The following is an 18,259-nucleotide window of genomic DNA, read 5'->3' on the forward strand; positions in this document are numbered from 1 at the left end:
GTTGGAATCAACTTGGTAACAACTAACAACATCAATTCTAGAAGTGTTATCATGCTTGTTCTTTTTTTTATTGGCATGTATTTATATATTTGTATAAAAAATTAATAAATTTTTATACTATAAGCTATACTTTAAATATAGCTTATATGTTTAAAAGCCATTCATGCTTTATTTCACTGACAAGTAATCCCAGAAAAATAATAACTATCATCTTATTTTTTAAACTTTAATCATAATTTATATTGTTTCACCATTAAATATATATGAGTACACATACATTCACTTAATTTTGTGCTTTTATATTATATACTTAACCATGTTAAAGGAATATTATCCTATTTTTCTAAGGATTCTCTTTTTAAATTTAATAATGGGTATTGAATTATCAAATGCCTTTCAGGAGCCTACTGGGATCATCATATGGTTAATCTTACTGGAACAATCACTCAGCATGTTTAATTACACCCTCTAAAAAATATCTTTGTAATCTTGGGACAAAATTTTATTTCAACATCTGAATCATTCTTTTATTAGTTTCTTTTTGTACTTTTTTGTGTGTTTTATTTAGTATTTGAATCATATGACTAAGGTAGCTTTTCAACTTGAATGTTATAGCAGTTCTATTTGATTACCTGCATTTGGAATTTTTGAAAAAGCTAAATAATAAAAAATGTGACTCTTGGTAGGAGAGAAAACCCCAATAGATTAAGTAAACAGTTCAGAAAAGGAAGGAAGGACAGTCCTTTGAAATACCAATTTTATTAAAAAAAAAAAAAAAAAAAACCAAACTCACTGCCATCAAGTCAGATCCAACTCATAGCTACCCCTCCTTGGGTTTCCAAGGCAGTATCACTATGGAAGTGGACTGCCTAATCTTCCTTCCGAGGAGTGGGTGGTCGGTTGGAACCAACCTTCTGGTTAGCAGTCAAATGCCTTAGGCACTACTAATATTAAACTATACTAGCATTTCTACAACTTCAGATGTAATCCTTGCCTGAGGATTAACTTTTCCTTTGTAGCATTCGCCAACTATGCAGTGCTTTTCTGAGGCTGCTTCTTACCTGTGACCTTTTTTTTTTTTTTTCCTATTGCACTAGGAACACCTCTCTATAGTTTCAGATAAGAGGGGAAAGAAAAACCTTGGTTTCTCCATTTCTGAACACAATACTAGCCACCTGTTCATTTCCCACCATCCCTATTTGTATCAGTTATCTACTCTCACAATAATGCTGTATTAAAAAAAAAAAAAAAAAAAACCAGGAAACCCCACTGACATAAAATAGTAAGCACTCGTAGCTCAAATGTCTAGGATGGTCAGTTAGGTGGCTTCACTGATCTTGGCTGGAATTACTTACTATGACATAAGTATCACATTGGGGTCAGCTGGCTGTTTGTTGATTTAGGAAGTCCTTGGCTGGGAAAACTAGGGCCATTCAGCTCTGCTCCTAAGAATGTTCTCATGGCAATGACAGAAGTGCAAGAAAGTATGTAATGCTTCTTGAGGCTTAGGCTTAGAATTGGCACACCATCACTCCTACTGCACCCTATTGGCCAAAGTAAGTCACAAGACCAGGCCAGACCCCAGGGGTGAGGAAACATACGCTGTCTCTTTAGTGAAAGGAACTGCAAAAGGCAAAAGGTATGGATACAGGGAAAGGTGGAGAACTTGCCATCCTTACAATCTACCATACCATAGCTCTCTCCATATTCACGTATGTCTAAATGTCAGTGACTTGCATCTTTCTCCTCACATTTTCTCCTGCCACAATGTTTGGTCACTAGTTACTCTTTTCCTCCATAAGAGACAATGATGTTTTTCACCCCAGCACTTTAGCTATCTCTAGAACCCAAACAAAGCACCAGCCCTTCTGGTCAGGGTAAGGAGCAGGAATTACTAAGTTAAGTTCTCCAAGACTCTCCCAGGTAGAAGGAACAGGAGGGGAGACAGAGATTTCATGGCAGACCACAGAGGCAAGGCTAAGTATGACTCAGGAAAGAGTAGCTGTTAGGAATCATGTTCAACATCCCTGCCTTTCAGTGAGTCGGAAATATAGAAAAATAAAATAAGGGTGGGGACTACACGGAGTATTTATCCATTTGAAGCACAGCCTCCTCAATATCAGCAGTATGTGGAAAGTGGGCAAGTTTAAGTTAAAGGTCTTGCTATTAGCTTCCTGACCTTTGGCAGACTCTACAGTTTTATACCACTGATAAAACCAAGCGGTTAGATGAGTTTCAGTGAACCTTCAAACTCCAACATTCCATGGCTATGGATTTTATTTTTTACCAGGATGAGTTATCTTCACATATATTCATTCTTCAGGTCAACATGAAGCATGACTGTCTGCTCATGATTTTTAAAATGAGCGGGATCACTGCCAACAGCATAACCTTAAATATAACCTCTCAAGATGGGTATTCCACCATGTTAGATGATCAAAAGCTGACAAAGAATTGTTATTCTGTCAAAGTACCTTTGGGGGAAGGGATCAAGCTTGTACATTTTTCAGAGCAGCGCAGGTTCACCTGCGATTGAAGAAAGATTCAGATCTATTTCAAGCAATAAATTCTTTGAATTTTCTCAAATTACTATTATTCCCCCATTTCAGTCAGTTTTTCAATTCAATCTATTCTTTTAATAGGTAATACATGCAACATGCACTAAATTCTTAAGCTATAAAACAGTATAAAAGGTAAGTTTGCCTTCCATCTCTATCCCTAAGCCACTCAATTACTCTTCTGAAAGACAACCAGTTACTAGATATTTTATACTTAAAATTAAAAAAAAAAAAAAAATTCACTGCCATCAAGTTGGATCCAACTCATAGCAACCCTTCCTTGGTTTTCTGAAGTGGTGTCTCTACAGAAGTAGAAGTGGCTGTTGGGTTTGAACCACCAGGCTTCTGGTTAGTAGTCAAATGTTTCAGGCAATATGCAAGGATATATACACACATACTAGTTAAACTAGTAAATGGCATTAGACTAAAAACATCATTTCTCATCTTGCTTCTTTTCCTCTTAATGGTATACTTCAGGTATTATTCTATACAGAACTGCCTCATTCTTTCAAAGACTATATCATATTCTGCTTTGTGGCCAGTCTATTACCTAACCAGTTCCTACTCATGAACATTTAGGATGTCTCCAATATTTTGCTATTTCAAACAATGCAACCATGATTAACTTTGTCCACTAGTCATTTTGCACAGGCGCAAGCATATCTAGGATAAATTCCTGGGACTGGAATTGCTCAGTCTGTGGATAACTATGTATTTGTAACTTTCACATGTATGGCCAAACCACCCTCTTCAGACACTGTATCAAGAGTCATCAAATTATGGCCTGCAGGCCAAATCTAGCCCAAGAGAGCTAAAGAATAGTTTTTACATTTTAGAAGATTAAAGAAAGAGAAAGAGAGAGAGACAGAGAGAGAGAGGGAGAGAGAGAGGAAAGGGAAAACATAGACAGAGACTTTATATGGCCCATAAAGCTTAAATTATTTGCTATCTGCCCATTTACAGAAAGCTTCCCAACCGCTGTACTACACCTATTTCCATTCCCACTGACAATGCATAACAGAGTAGGTGTTTCTCCACTATAATCTTTGGTCAAATTAAGATTTAAAAGTAAATAAATGTAATATTTCAATGGAATACTGTGCAACCCTGAAGAATAATGTAGAATCTGCAAAACACCACATAACGTGGATAAACTTGAAAGACATTATGCTGAGTTAAGTAAGTCAATCACAGAAGGACAAATATTGTATTAGTCTATTATTGTAAAAGTCAAGGAACAGTTTATATATGGAAGGAAATTTTCTTTGCTGGTTACCAGGGCTGGGAGGGGAAGGTAAAGAACACTGCTAGATAGGTAGAGATAAGTATTGATTTGGGTGAAGAGAAGGGCAATGTACCAAATGTGAGTGATCAACATAGTGGCATTGAGGAAGAGGAAGACATAGAGAGGTACATGGGAGGTGCACACAACAAAGATGAACCCTTTTGCACATACAGTACTACATTGTCTGTGAAGGCAAACACGGGTATATGGGTGGATAGATGGGTGGACAGACTAAACTATTAGGTATGTCTATGCAGGAGGGAGTGTACCCAAGACCACGTATTGGGTTGGCAGATAATGTTTCTACAAGTGTATTTGTATGTTCTGTAAGAATTCCCAGGTGTATAGTGGAGCTGACAAGGGACAAGGTTGTAGTCAGTTCTTGGTCACAGCCAGCTACCCAGAGGGAGCAAGTAGTTGGACCTGTGCGCTCAGGACCGTAGTTTCAGGGGACATCAAGCTCAAGTGGCATAACATACTACACAAAACAGTGTTCCACTTCCTCCTTTGGTGAGTAACGACTGGGATCTTAAAAACTTCCAAGCAGCCATCTAGATGAAACGATGGGTCTCACCTTGTCCAGAGCAAAGAAGAATGAAGAAAACCAAAGATTCACAGAAACAATTTGTCTTAGCAACTGGTACATCATGCAATCCTCAGCCTCTACAACTATGAGACCAGAAGAACTAGATGGTGCCCAGTTACCACTGTCAACCACTCAGAGGGGGATCTATGTAGGAGATCCTGGATAGAGAGGGAGAACAATGTGGAACAAAACTCAAAATCATTTGGAAAAGAAAAAGAAAAAGTGGGACTAGGTTTGCTGGTCCGATAGAGCCTGGTGGAACCACTGAGACTATGGTCCCTAGCTGCCCTTCAGGTCTGGAATCGAACCCACACCTGTGGCTTCCAGCCAAACAAAAGGCAGGCATATGAATTGAACATTTCCCTGAGGTAGATACACTCCTTGGAGAGAACAATCGGAGAAAGAAGAGCTGTTTATGCATAGGGAGACAACTCAGGGGGCAGGAGTGCATGGAGGGATGGACACAGGGAAGAAGTAATTATCAGGAGGAAGCGGGAGGGGAGCTGCTGCATTGGGGTAAATTGTAGTCAATGTCATGAGACAAAGTGTATGTGAACTGCTGCATGGAAAATGAATTTGCTCTGTAAATTTTCACCCAAATCACAATAAAAAAGTAAATAAATAAAATCCTAACTTATATGAAAACAATAAAAATAAAAAATAAATGTAATATTTCAACATATGACTAGATTGACAAAATGTAGTATATACATATAGTGGAATGTTATACAACCAGTAAAAGGAATGATGTTATTATACATGCTACCACACAGATGAACTTTAGAGATAGTATGCTAATTGAAATAAACCAGATACAAAATGATAAATACATATTGTTGTTGTTGTTATGTGCCGTCGAGTCGGCCCCGACTCATAGCGACCCCTCCTTGGGTTTCCAAGGCAGTATCACTACGGAAGTAGGATTGCCCAACCTTCCTTCCGAGGAGTGGCTGGTGGGTTTGAACCGCCAGCCGTCTGGTTAGCAGGCAACTGTCTTAGCCACTATGCTACCAGAGCTCCCAAATACATATTAGTTCCATTTATATGAGGTGTCTAGAATAGACAACTTCATAGAGACAAATTAAATTATCAGGCATTGAGGGGTGGGGGGGAAAGAAGGGCTGTTGTTTAATGGGTAAATGGGTATAGTGTTTCTGTTTGGGAGATAAAAGCGATCTGGAAATAGAGAGTAGTTACACAACACCCTGAATGTACTTAATGTCACTGAATTGCACAAAAATGGTTACAATGGTAAACTTTTTTACGTATATTTTACCACAATTTAAAAAAAAAAAAAAAAAGAGGGAAAAACTAGCACTTCAGGTTTTGTTCTAGTTAAAGAAGTAGCTGAGGGCTCTATGATACCTATGTACTGGCACTATGATTTTTCTGGGCCAAAGTACAGCTTGTTCCAGGATGCAAATATAAACTGACACTTGAATTTCTCACCTCACAGTCACAAATGGCAAGAGAAGGTTAGAATTCACAACTATTAGATTTAGAAGGTACTTTAAAGGTTATCTGGTCTGAGAATTAGAGGTTTTATATACCATTAAATTTTCAAAACAGATTTAACAATGTTGCTAACTTCTAATTTTGTGAAGTAAAGTCATTAAAAAAAAAAAAAAATCGAACTACTTACACCAGCACTTCAGAGAAGAATGGAATTTAACATCAAAATGTAGGGCATACCCAATCTTGGAATAAAGGGGAATTCTTTACATTGAGTACACTTATTGTTGTTGTTGTTGTTAGGTGCCATCGAGTCATCTCCGATTCATAGTGACCCTATGTACAGCAGAACGAAATACTGCCCAGTCCTGCGCCAACTCCTCAATCCTTGTGGCCCATCACCACAGCCACTGTGTTAATCCATCTTGTTGAGGGTTTTCCCCCTTTTCGTCGACCCTCTACCTTCCCAAGCATAACATCCTTCTCCCGGGATGGTCCAATTCTTGTAACATGACCAAAGTAGGTGAGACGAAGTCTGGCCATTCTCGCTTCCAAGGAGCATTCGGCTGCACTTATTCCAGGACAGATTTGTTAGTTCTTTTAGCAGTCCATGGTATTTTCAGCATTCTTGACCATGACCACAACTCAAAAGCATTCACTCTTCTTCTGTCTTCCTTATTCATTGTCCAGCTCTCACATGCATATGAGGCAACTGAAAATACTATGGCTTGTGTCAGGCATACCTTAGTCCTCAAGGAGACATCTTTCCTCTTCAGCACTTGAAAGAGGTCCTTTGCAGCCGATTTGCCCAGTGCTATATGTCATCCGATGTCCTGACTGCTGCTTCCATTGGCGTCAATTGTAGAACCAAGCAAAGAGAAGTCTTTGACAACTTCAATCTTTTCTCCATTTATCGTGATGCTGCTTATAGGTCCAGTTGTGAAGATTTTTGTTTTCTTTATATTGAGATGTAATCCATACTGCAGACTGTAGTCTTTAATCTTCATCTGTAAGTGCTTCAAATCATCCTCACTTTCAGCAAGCAAAGTTGTGTCGTCTGTGTATCACAGGTTGTTAATGATTCTTCCTCCAATCCTGATACCACGTTCTTCTTCATATAGTCCAGTTTCTCAGATTATTTGCTCAGCATACAGATTGAATAAGTATGGTCAAAGGATACAATCCTGATGCACTCCCTTCTTGATTTTAACTATGCAGTGTTCCCTTGTTCTGTTCAAATGACAGCCTCTTAATCTATGCACAGGTTCCTCATGAGTACAATTAAGTATTCTGAAATTCCCATTCTTCTCAGTGTTACCTATAATTTGTTATGATCCACACAATCAAATGATTTTGCAGTCAATAAAACACAAGTAAACATCTTTCTGGTATTCTTTACTTTGAGCCAAGAACCATCCGACTTCAGCAATGATAGCCCTCATTCCACGTCCTCTTCTTAATCCAGCTTGCATTTCTGGAAGTTCCCTGTCAATATACTGCTGCAACCATTTTCTAATTATCTTCAGTAAGACTTTACTTACATGCAATATTAATGATATTGTTCGATAATTTCCACATTCTGTGGGATCACCTTTCTTTGGAATGGGTACAAATATGGATCTCTTCCAGTCAGTTGGATTGTCTTTTTTGTCAATTCTTATAAATAACCTCCACCTCACTTTCTTCCTTTATACTGCCAGAGTTTTGCTTCTGCTTAGTGCCCTTGGCGTAGGAAAGGAGCTCTAGTGATACAGTGATTAAGGCATTTGGCTGCTAACCAAAAGGTAAGCAATGCAAACCCAACAGCCACTCCACAGAAGAAAGATGAGGCAGTCTGCTTCCTTAAAGATTTACAGCCTTGGAAATTCTATGGGGCAGTTCTACTCTGCCCTACAGGGTTGCTATCAGTCAGAATCAACTTGATGGCAGTGGGTTTGGTTTGGGGTTGGAGATGGAGCTAAAAAAATAGTCCACCTGTATCAGAACCAAGGATCCCTGATGGCACAACAGGTTAAGCGCTCAGGTGCTAACCAAAAGGTTGGCAGTTCGAGCCCACCCAGCAGCTACAGGATGAAAGGCCTGGCAATGTGCTTCTGTAAAGATTACAGCCAAGAAAACCCTATGAAGTCATTCTACTCTATCACATGTGATTGATTTGAATCAGAATAAACTCTACCACATCTAACAACAGACCTAGCTCTTTCCTTCCTCTGCCCTCCCTGGTCCTCTTTCACCAAATATTCAGCTTTCTCCTATGCGCCAGGCACTGTTTGCAGGTGCAGCACTTCTGGCCCAGCTATCTCAGCCTCTGCCTCTGCCACTTAGACACCTAGAGCCCTGGTGTATGCCTGCTGGGCACTGTGGTTTCCACCTAGCCCTGCAGTTAAGACTAAACGATGCCCTGGGCTGCAAAGTTTCCTGTAGTCCTTCCAGCATCATAAAGAGAATGCATGTGAAAGCAATGAACATTGATAATAGCTTTAATAAATACAGTTTTGGATCAATCTTTTCTATCTTCAATTAAGATTTTAGCTCTCACAGCAGGCTTTAATAGAAGTTCTACGCCTAGGAGTAGGTCATTGAGAATTTATAACATCTTTTTTTAATGAACCAAATAGCAGGACTTATGTTCCCATTCCAAGTTGGTTTTGTTGTTGTTTTATATCTTTCTCTGTCTTCTATCATTCCAATACACAGCTGAAGATAATTCTTTTCCCATGGAAATACTCCCTTCCTTCCATTAATTGCTACCTTCGTGTTTTATTCTCTTATATAGATTTTCAGAAGTACTAGGAATGCAAGAGAGAAACTAAGTAGTAGATGGAATTTTTGTTCATTGTAATAGGCTACAGGAAACCTAGTATCACAATGGTTAAGCAGCTACTGAAAGGTCAGTGGTTCAAGCCCACCAGCCTCTCCGTGGGAGAAAAAAAAACTGGCAATCTACTCCCATAAATGTTAACAAAACTAAATTAAAACCATTGCCACCAAGTTGATTCGAACCCATAGCAACCTTACAGGGAAGAGAAGAACTCCCCCACAGGGTTTCTAAGGCTATAAATCTCTGCAGAAGCCGACTGTTACATCTTTCTCCTATGGGGTGGCTGGTGTGTTCCAATTACTGACTCTTCTATCTGCAGCCAAGCACTCTAACCACTCTGCCACCAGGACCCCTTCTTGTAAAGATTATAACCTACAAAACCCAATGGGGCAGTTCGACACTGTCCTATAGCGTTGCTATACAATAGGCTATGGTCAAAAACATGCAAATTTTCACCAAAGGCAGTCAACAGAGAGAAAGGGGTGATGTGACCTCTCTCTGCCAATACTTCATGCTTCCTTCAAAATGGCTTCTTCAGGCTTTGGCAGCTGACTGCGTAACAACACACCTCCACAAATCAGCTCAGATGTAGAGTTAGAAAACCAAAAGTAAAGAACACAGTCAGCATTTCTCAAGCTGAAAGAACTGAAGAAAAAAATTGAAACCTCAAGTTGCAATATTGAAAGATTCTATGGGCAAAATATTGAACGATGCAGAAAGCACCAGAAGAAGATGAAAGGAATAACAGAGTCACTGTACAAAAGGGAACTATTCAATGTTCAACTATTTTAGGAGGTGGCATATGAGGAAGAACCAATGCTATTGAAGGAAGAAGTCAAAGCTGCCCTGAAAAAATTGGTGAAAAACAAGGCTCCAGGAATAGACGGAATACCCACTGAGATGTTTCACCAGATGGATGCCACACTGGAGGCAGTACCTCATCTATGCTAAGAAATATGGAAGACAGCTACCTGGCCAACTGACCAGAAGAGATCCACACTTGTATCCATTCCAAAGAAAGGTGATCCAACAGAATGTATAAATTATCAAACAATATCATTAATATCACATGCAAGTAAAATCTTGCTGAAGATAATTCAAAAACAGTTGCAGCAGTATATCAACAGAGAACTTCCAGAAATGCAAGGTGGATTCAGAAGAAGATGTAAAATTAGGGCTATCAGTGCTAATGTCAGATGGATCTTGGTTGAAAGCAAAGAATACCAGAAAGATGTTTACTTGTGTTTTATTGACTGTGTAAAAGCATTCAACTGTGTGGATCATTACAAATTATGGATAACATTGAGAAGGATGGGAATTCTAGAACACTTGTGCTCATGAGGAACCTGTTCATAGACCAGGAGGCTGTTGTTTGAACAGAGTAAGTGGATAATGAATGGTTTCAAATCAGGAAGGGACTGTATCAGGGTTGTATCCTTTCACCATACTTATTCAATCTGTATATGCTGAGCAAATAACCCATGAAGCTGCACTATATGAAGAAGAATTTGGCATCAAGATTGAAGGAAGACTCATTAATAACGTGTGATTCACAGGTGACACAACCTTGCTTGCTGAAACTGAAAATTACTTGAAAAATTTACTAATGAAGATTAAAGAATACACTTTGCAGTGTGGATTACACCTCAACATAAGGAAAACAAATATCATCATAACTAGGTCAATAAGCAGCATCACGATAAATGGAGAAAAGATTGAAGTTGTCAAAGATTTCATATTACTTGGTTCCACAATCAATACCAATGGAAGCAGCAGTCAAGAAATCAGACATCATATTGCGCTGGGCAAATCTGCTGCAAAAGACCTCTTTAAAGGGCTGAAGAGTAAAGACTTCTCTTTGAAGACTAAGGTCCACCTAACACAAATCATGGTGTTTTCAATCACCTCATATGCATATGAAAGCTGGACAATGAATTAAGAAGACCAAAGAAGAGGTGGTGCTTTTGAGCTGTGGTGTTGGTAAAGAATACTGAAAGTATCAGGAACTGCCAGAGGAACTAACAAAATTGTCCTGGAAGAAGTACAGCTGTAATGCTCCTTGAAAGTGAGAATGCTAGACCTCATCTCACCTACTTTGGTCATGTTATCAGAAGGGACCATTCCCTAGAGCAGGATATCATGCTTGATAAATTGGAGGGTCAGTGAAAAACAGGAGGACCCTCAACAAGATGGATTGCCAAAGTGGCTGCCATGATGGACTCAGGTATAGCAAGGATCGTAAGGCTGGTGCAGGACCAAGCAGCACTTCGTTCTGTTGTACATAGGGTCATTATGATTCAGAGCCAACTCGATGGCACTTAACAACAACCTAACAAGTGCAGATAGGATTTAGTTATTTGTCCTCCAGAATTTTAAAAGGGACTGTTGGTTCATTTTAAGGAACTCTGGTGGTGTCATGGTTAAGGAAGGCATTTGGCTGCTAACGAAAAGATCAGTGGTTCAAGCCCATCAGCTATTCCATGGAAGAAAGATGAGGCAGTCTGCTTCTGTAAATGATTTACAGCCTTGGAAACACAATGGGGTCACTATGAGTCTGAATCAACTCAATGGCAGTGTGTTTTTGTGGGGTTTTTTTAGTTGGCTCATTTAGATTTCATGTTAGAATATAAAATGAAATATAGTTTTGGCAGACAATTTTCCTACATATCTGTTTGTACGTGCTATAATTAAAAAAAAAAAAAAACCACTTCACTGCCTCGAGTCAGATCTGACTCATAGTGACCCCTCCTTAGGTTTCCAAGGTGGTATCACTACAGAAGTAGATTGCCCAATCTTCCTTCTGAGGAGTGGCTGGTGGGTTTGAACTGCCAGCCTTCTGATTAGCAATCAAATTCTGTAGGCACTACACCATGAGAGCTCCAATGTGCTATAATAATGCCCATATATATTACAGAGCTAACAGGGACAAAGTTAGGATAACTTCTTAGCTATCATTGAAGATCTTATGGAAGTTAGTCTCTGGGCCTGCGGGCTCAGGAGTATGGTTGCAGGGAACATCAAGCTCAACTGGCACAAGACAGTACACAAAAACAATGTTCTACATCCTACTTTGGTGAGTGACAACTAGGGTCTTAAAAGTTTGTCAATGGCCATCTAAGATGCAACTACTGGTCTTACCTTGTCCACAGCAAAGAAGAGTGAAGAAAATCAAAGACATATGGAAACAATTAGTCTAAGGGACTATGGGCCATGGGAACCTCACCTTACATGACTTTGAGACCAGAAGAATTAGATGGTGCCCAGCCTCCAATGCCAAGCACTCAGAAAGGATCAAAATTGGAGATCCTGAATAGAGTGGAACAAAAAAGTGGAACAAAGTTCAAAAACATAAAAAAGGCCAGAATTATTAGTCAGACAGATATTGGTGAAACCCCTGAGACTATAGCCCCTAGCCACCACCCTTCATGCTTGGAATTAGACTCACTCCCACAGCTTAACTCTGAGCCAAATAACACACAGGACTATGAGCTGAGCAATTACACCAGGGAAACACACTTCTTAGTACAATCAACCATGGGAGATCAGAAGGACAGTATTTGCTCAGGGAGAAAGCTAGGGAGGCAGGAATGCAGAGGTAAGAAGGACACAGGGAAAGGGTAAACACAGGGAGGAAGTGAAAAGAGAACTATTATATTGTGGGGATTGTAATCAGTGTCATGAAACAAAATGTGTATGAACTGTTGACTGGAAAATGAATCTGCTCTGTAATATTTCACTCAAACCACAATATAAAGTTAAAAGAAAAGGAAGCACTAGAGACTATGGCCTCCTTGGTGTGGGACAGCGGGACTATTCCATCTGTCCAGCGGGACTATTCCATCTGTCACACTAAAGTGTTAGCTTCCTGTCTTACAGTTTATATTTCTTGGGAGTCTTCCATTAAAGAGATAAGCAGGACATGGCATGGTTCAAACAGGCCTTCAGAGTCATGAAATGGTAGAGGCAGAAAAGACTGCTGAGCTTATCAGGAAAAGCAGTGAGTTAACTGGGCACATCAATAAAACAGTAAGTAGAATAGGACAAATTATACTATTACACTCACTGTACAACAACAATAGGACAAATACACATGCATAAATGTAGTAAATTTCCAACTGTCCAGATATGTGATATGCTAAGTGCCTTTTCTCAAAGTTTCATTCATTCATCTATTTACTCATTCAACAAATAGCTATTGAGAGTTTACAGGGCATCAGGTATTATTGCTAAGCACTGGAGACAAGGGGATGAACTAGACACCTCATGTAGCTTACAGTCTAGCATTTACAGCTTAGTTAATAAACACTATTATAACTGCTGTGCATTAAAAACACATAACAAATTATTATGGAAGGGTGGTTTGGTACATTAATGGAATATTTTGGACAACTGAGAATTAACATATATACCATAAATGGATTCTCAGTTTACAAGCAAGTATACTTACTTGTAAGTATTCTACTTATAAATGAGTAAACAAAATAACAGTAATTCGATTCATTCAGAAAATGTTTACTGAGAATCACTTACATGCCAGTTATGGGCCAGGTTACAAAAATGACAAAATTCCTGGCCCTTAATGAGCTCATAATCTGAGAAGATGAAAAAATTAACAAAGACTTCAAAACAGGGTGTCAAAGGCTTTAATGAAGGATGGAAAAAGAATTCTGAGTGAACAGGGGTGAGGCAGGTAATAAGGGGTAGAAAGAGGGCTTTGATCTGAGTCTTGAAGAATGAAAAAGGTGATGTGAGGCAATCTTAAGACTGAGGAGTCATTTCAGATGGAGGGAACAGCATGTGTATTACAAACTTAAAATAGTGTCTTAAGGGTAAGCAGGGAGTGCAGCTGGGCAGCAGCCCAACATGAGCCTAGAAAGGGAAAGAGAAGCTTTGTATGCCCTGGCAATGTGGCTGGACATTACTTCCAGGCCATGGAAGCCACTGCTGGGTTTTGAGCTGAAGTGATTAGATTTTCATGTTGGAAATACGATCCTGGTTGGAGTGGCTGAGGGTGTAAAGACTGGAAGAAGGGAGAATGACCAAGGTAAACAATGATGGCACAGTGGCAGAAAGATGATTTTCATTTGTTCTTTCTAGTTTGATTCCAAATCAAGGAGACTTTAATTGAAAATGAAAGAAACATTTAAATAGAGTCCTTACATTACAACTCAGTGTGGTCTCTTCATAAAAAAGAAGAAGAAGAAGAACCTGAAAACATATTACAAGAGAAATAAAACTGCTTGTATCCTTTGACCTATTGATTTTTTTTTTTTTTTTAGGGAATTTCCAAGAAAATAATCTACATGAGGGAAAAATAAATCTGTTCAAAGTTTATCTGTACTACTCAAAATAGCCAACATGTGGAAATAGTCCAAATATCTAAAAATAAGGTAGATACCACATAAACATTAAAATAACTATAACCAAGCATGGGAATGTGTATGGGGGGGGGAGCAGACCCCAGAAGACTATACATGGTGACTACAATTATAAGTGCCTACTGTGTGACAGAAACAATGCTTGGTTCTAGAAACACATGGTTTCTGCCCTCACAGATCTCAGTCTACTGGGAAAGCCAGACTCACACAATTACAACAATGTGAAGAGTTCTAGAACCAAGATGGGCACTATGAGAGTCCAGAAGAGGACTCCCCCAACTTAGAGCCAAACACAAACATAACACAAACGTGGACTTTAAAATAGGGGCAGAACTCAGTTACAGAGCTTGATGACCCCAAATAGGTGCCTATTAATTTTACTAGATTATCCTGGACATGAAAATACAAATCATAAAACTTATAATGAAGAACACTCAAATCCCCCAAGAATACTTGCATGGAGCAAATATTAAAAGTCCATACTGCAGAGTATTATGTGAGAATATTTTGTGTGTATGTACATACTACCAATTTCTACTGTCAAAAACAATCTGGGCTGCCAAAGTGGAGGTGGATGCTTTCACTCATTTGAAATCTACAATTACTCATATGTAAATTAGTGGCAATGCAGAAAATGTGAGAAATTCAGAATCAATTTATCTTCCTAACACTACTGAGATTCTTTTTGTGTTTGTGATCTGTATGTGCCAACATTACAATTGTGTTATTCCCAGAAAAAACTAGAAAAAACATTTTCAATGATGAGTTGTGAGTAGCAAAACTGGAAAGGATATTGTCAATCTGTTGTACATTTATAATGTGTAGAATCTCATGCTCTTTCTTTTGCAAACATGATTCACTGCACAGGAGAAGGTGAAAACAAAGCTGTGAATCTCAGGGCTGCAGAGGGAAAACTGGAGGAGGAACAACATGATTTGGGTTCCTACACTGGGCTGGACCTCAAAATACCAGCTCTCTCTTTATTTCCATTTTCTGAAATAGATACTTCCCAGAAAATAAAGCAAAGATAATTCTTGTTCTTCCTGACCCACTCTCTTCTGATTCCCTCAAAGCTATGAAGACAAGTGCACTAATAAATGACATGAACTTTTAGGGGCTAAAATTAAGAGGGAAGATTTGGTTTACTTAAATCTACCAAGTGAGGCTTTATGAACAAAACAGAGCTTCACAAACACCTCAGTACTACCTGGGGGACCTGTTAAAAAACACTGACCTCTAGGTCCTCGCATACAAATTTTTATTCAGTAAGTCCAGGATGAGCCTGGAAATCTATATTTTCTCAAAGGCCCCTCCCACCCTGCCCCATCAATGAGTCTAATGACCAGCCAGGTTTGTGAACCACAAGCAAGAGAATTCACTCAGAACTGGCAAACAACGATGACGGCTTTCAGACACACAGGACATGCACTGCAGAGTTTACAAAACCTGCTTTCACATGAACAATGTCACTTGCTCCTGCCAAGCCAAGTGCTTGTCAGTCATCCCTATCTCACAGATGAGAAAAGTGAGACTCAGAGTGGTCCAAGGTCATAGGCTATATCAGACCTCTGTTCAGATATCATGACCCTGGTGCTATGCTATCTCTACAACACCATTATCTGAGCGCCAAATTTATGAGTACTCATGAACTCTAACCTGATCTTGGGTCTTGTCTCACAGAATTTCCATAGAACCAACTGACTAATAATCATGGTGCCTGGAAAATTCTTGTGCCTGTCCATAGTTCAGAGAGACCCTCTGCATCCCAATTAACCACTTTTCACTGTATAAGCACTAAAAATGGTGGTGCAGTGCCTAAGACATTTGACTGCTCACCAGAAGGCTGATGGTTCAAAGCCACCAGCCACTTCATGGAAGGAAGACTGGGCAATATACTTCCGTAAAGATTTACCACCTCAGAAACCCAATAGGGGTCGCTATGAGTCAGAATCGACTAGATGGCAGTGGACTTGGTTTAGTTTTTAAGCACTAAAAACATCCATTCAAATAGAACTTTAATACATTTGTAGCAGAACACACAGCTTGTAACAGGCTAAACTAATTTCATTTTATGGAAGTAAACATTTATGACTTGTAATGAGGATTTATCTGATGATGATGATGAAAGAAAACAAATGCACCTTATCAAATACATTTCTACAATGAAAGCAATACCCCTGCTCTCGTTACTAATTTCTGTAACATTCTGCTGAACATTAAGTTTTGCTTTGTTTTATTTTCAATCAATGAGTAATTCTAAGTTTCTGGTTAACGTAACTTACCAGGATCCCAAAGGATAGAAACAAGATCCTTGAAAATGGAGCCATAAACATGAAAGAAAGAAGTGTGTTTGTGTGTTTCTTAGGAGGCAGTACAAGAGGCAGGGAGGAGACTGAAATCTCTTGATATGGGACAGATGTCTGGCTTTCTGTCCATGTAGCTCTGCATAACTCACTGACTTGGATATAAGGATAAAGATAGTCTGTGGCAGAAATGTATGGCTCACATATTGGACAACTTGCAGACACACCTGAAACACAAGGGACTCTCTTAATATTTTAGGACAGGAATTGATAAGTAACAGTCCACAAACCAAATCCAGCCCACAGCCTGTTTTTCAATACAGCCCATAAGCTAAGAATGGTTTTCACATTTTTATATGATGACAAAAAAATCACAAGAAGAAGAATATTATGTGACACATGAAAATTACACGAAAATCAGATTTTAGTGTCCATAAAGTTTTACTGTAACATAGCCATGCATTCATTTATGTGTTGGTCTATGGCTGCTTTCACATTATAATGGCAAAGTTAAGCAGCTGTGACACAGGCCATACAGCTCTCTAAGCTTCAAACATTTACTATCTGGCCCTTGACTAACTGGCAAACAGTAATTTTGCCAATGCCTGCTTTAGGGCAAAGGAGAGTTGTTAGGCTGCTTCTTGAAAATAGACACTGATCTAATCTTCTAAAAAAAAAGTCTGAAAAATGTACCACAGTCTAATAACCTGTGTCTCGGTTATTAATGAATTAAGACTATTCTTGTAATTTCCTAATCCAGAAGTAGGGGCAGGGAAGGGCTTCTGCACATTAAATTCCATTATTAGAATGAGATGCATAAAAGAAAGGCAGCCGACCATAATAATCCAGCAGGGCCTTCTGCATGGTCTGTGCTTGAGTCTTCCTTTTATTGAGTAATGGGTAGCTTTCCTCTGTCAACAAATATTGCAAGCCCTGTCACCATTTTCCAAGCATTAATATTCAAAAATCAGAAATGCAGAGGGTAAAGCATAATTCAACAAAGAATGTCAGAAGCCTTTGTCCTCCCTTCCAGTGAAGGCAGGAGAGTGGCTTATAGAGTCCAGACAGTTCTGGGCCATTGTTAGTTCTGGTTCTAATTTCTGCCCTGTCTGACAGCAACACGAATTATAAAGTGTTTGCTATTGCTGCACCAGTCAGCTAATTCAATTGTCTGAACATTTCAAACCCCATAATTTGGACCAGGAGGATGGGGAGACTCACTCCTTTAAACTGCATGTTAGATTATTTCATGCTTGGAGGTGGGAATAAGAAAATATTATCCATTAGGAAATTCATGTTTACAAATGCCCAGGAAATCTAAATCATAAGCACAATGGTTTAGAATAAAAGTAATCAGAGTGCTTTATTATTAACATCCCAAGAACATATTTTAATTTGTGGCTTTATCACACACACTGATCTTCACACACACTGTGTATTTTACTCACATTTCAAACTACATAAAGTCCAGCCTTCTTTCCCAGTGTTTTTATCTAAGGCATCTGTGAACAACATTGTCCCGTTTCATAACATACTCAATCTGTACATTCCAAGGTAATAAAGAAGAAGCCCTTATGCTGAAGAATTCAGTGAGCATATTTCTCTGTTGAAAATGTAAATATGATTTAACAAGATCTTACACTAGTTTGAATTCCAGATCTGCCAATGACCAGCTGGATGTGCATGTATACTACAATTCATTTACCTGGACCCCCATTTCTACCTGTCAAATAGGGTGGCATAGTGCTTAAGGCACTTGACTGCTAACCACAAGGTTGGCAGTCCAAACCCACCAGCCTCTCCTCGGAAGGAAGATTGGGCAATCTACTTCCATAGTGATACTGCCTCAGAAACCCAAGGAGGGGTTGCTATGAGT

This window comes from Orycteropus afer, unplaced genomic scaffold (genome assembly GCF_000298275.1).
Source record: "Orycteropus afer afer isolate SDZICR_OR568_19922 unplaced genomic scaffold, OryAfe1.0 scaffold00151, whole genome shotgun sequence".
Classification (NCBI taxonomy): domain Eukaryota; kingdom Metazoa; phylum Chordata; class Mammalia; order Tubulidentata; family Orycteropodidae; genus Orycteropus; species Orycteropus afer.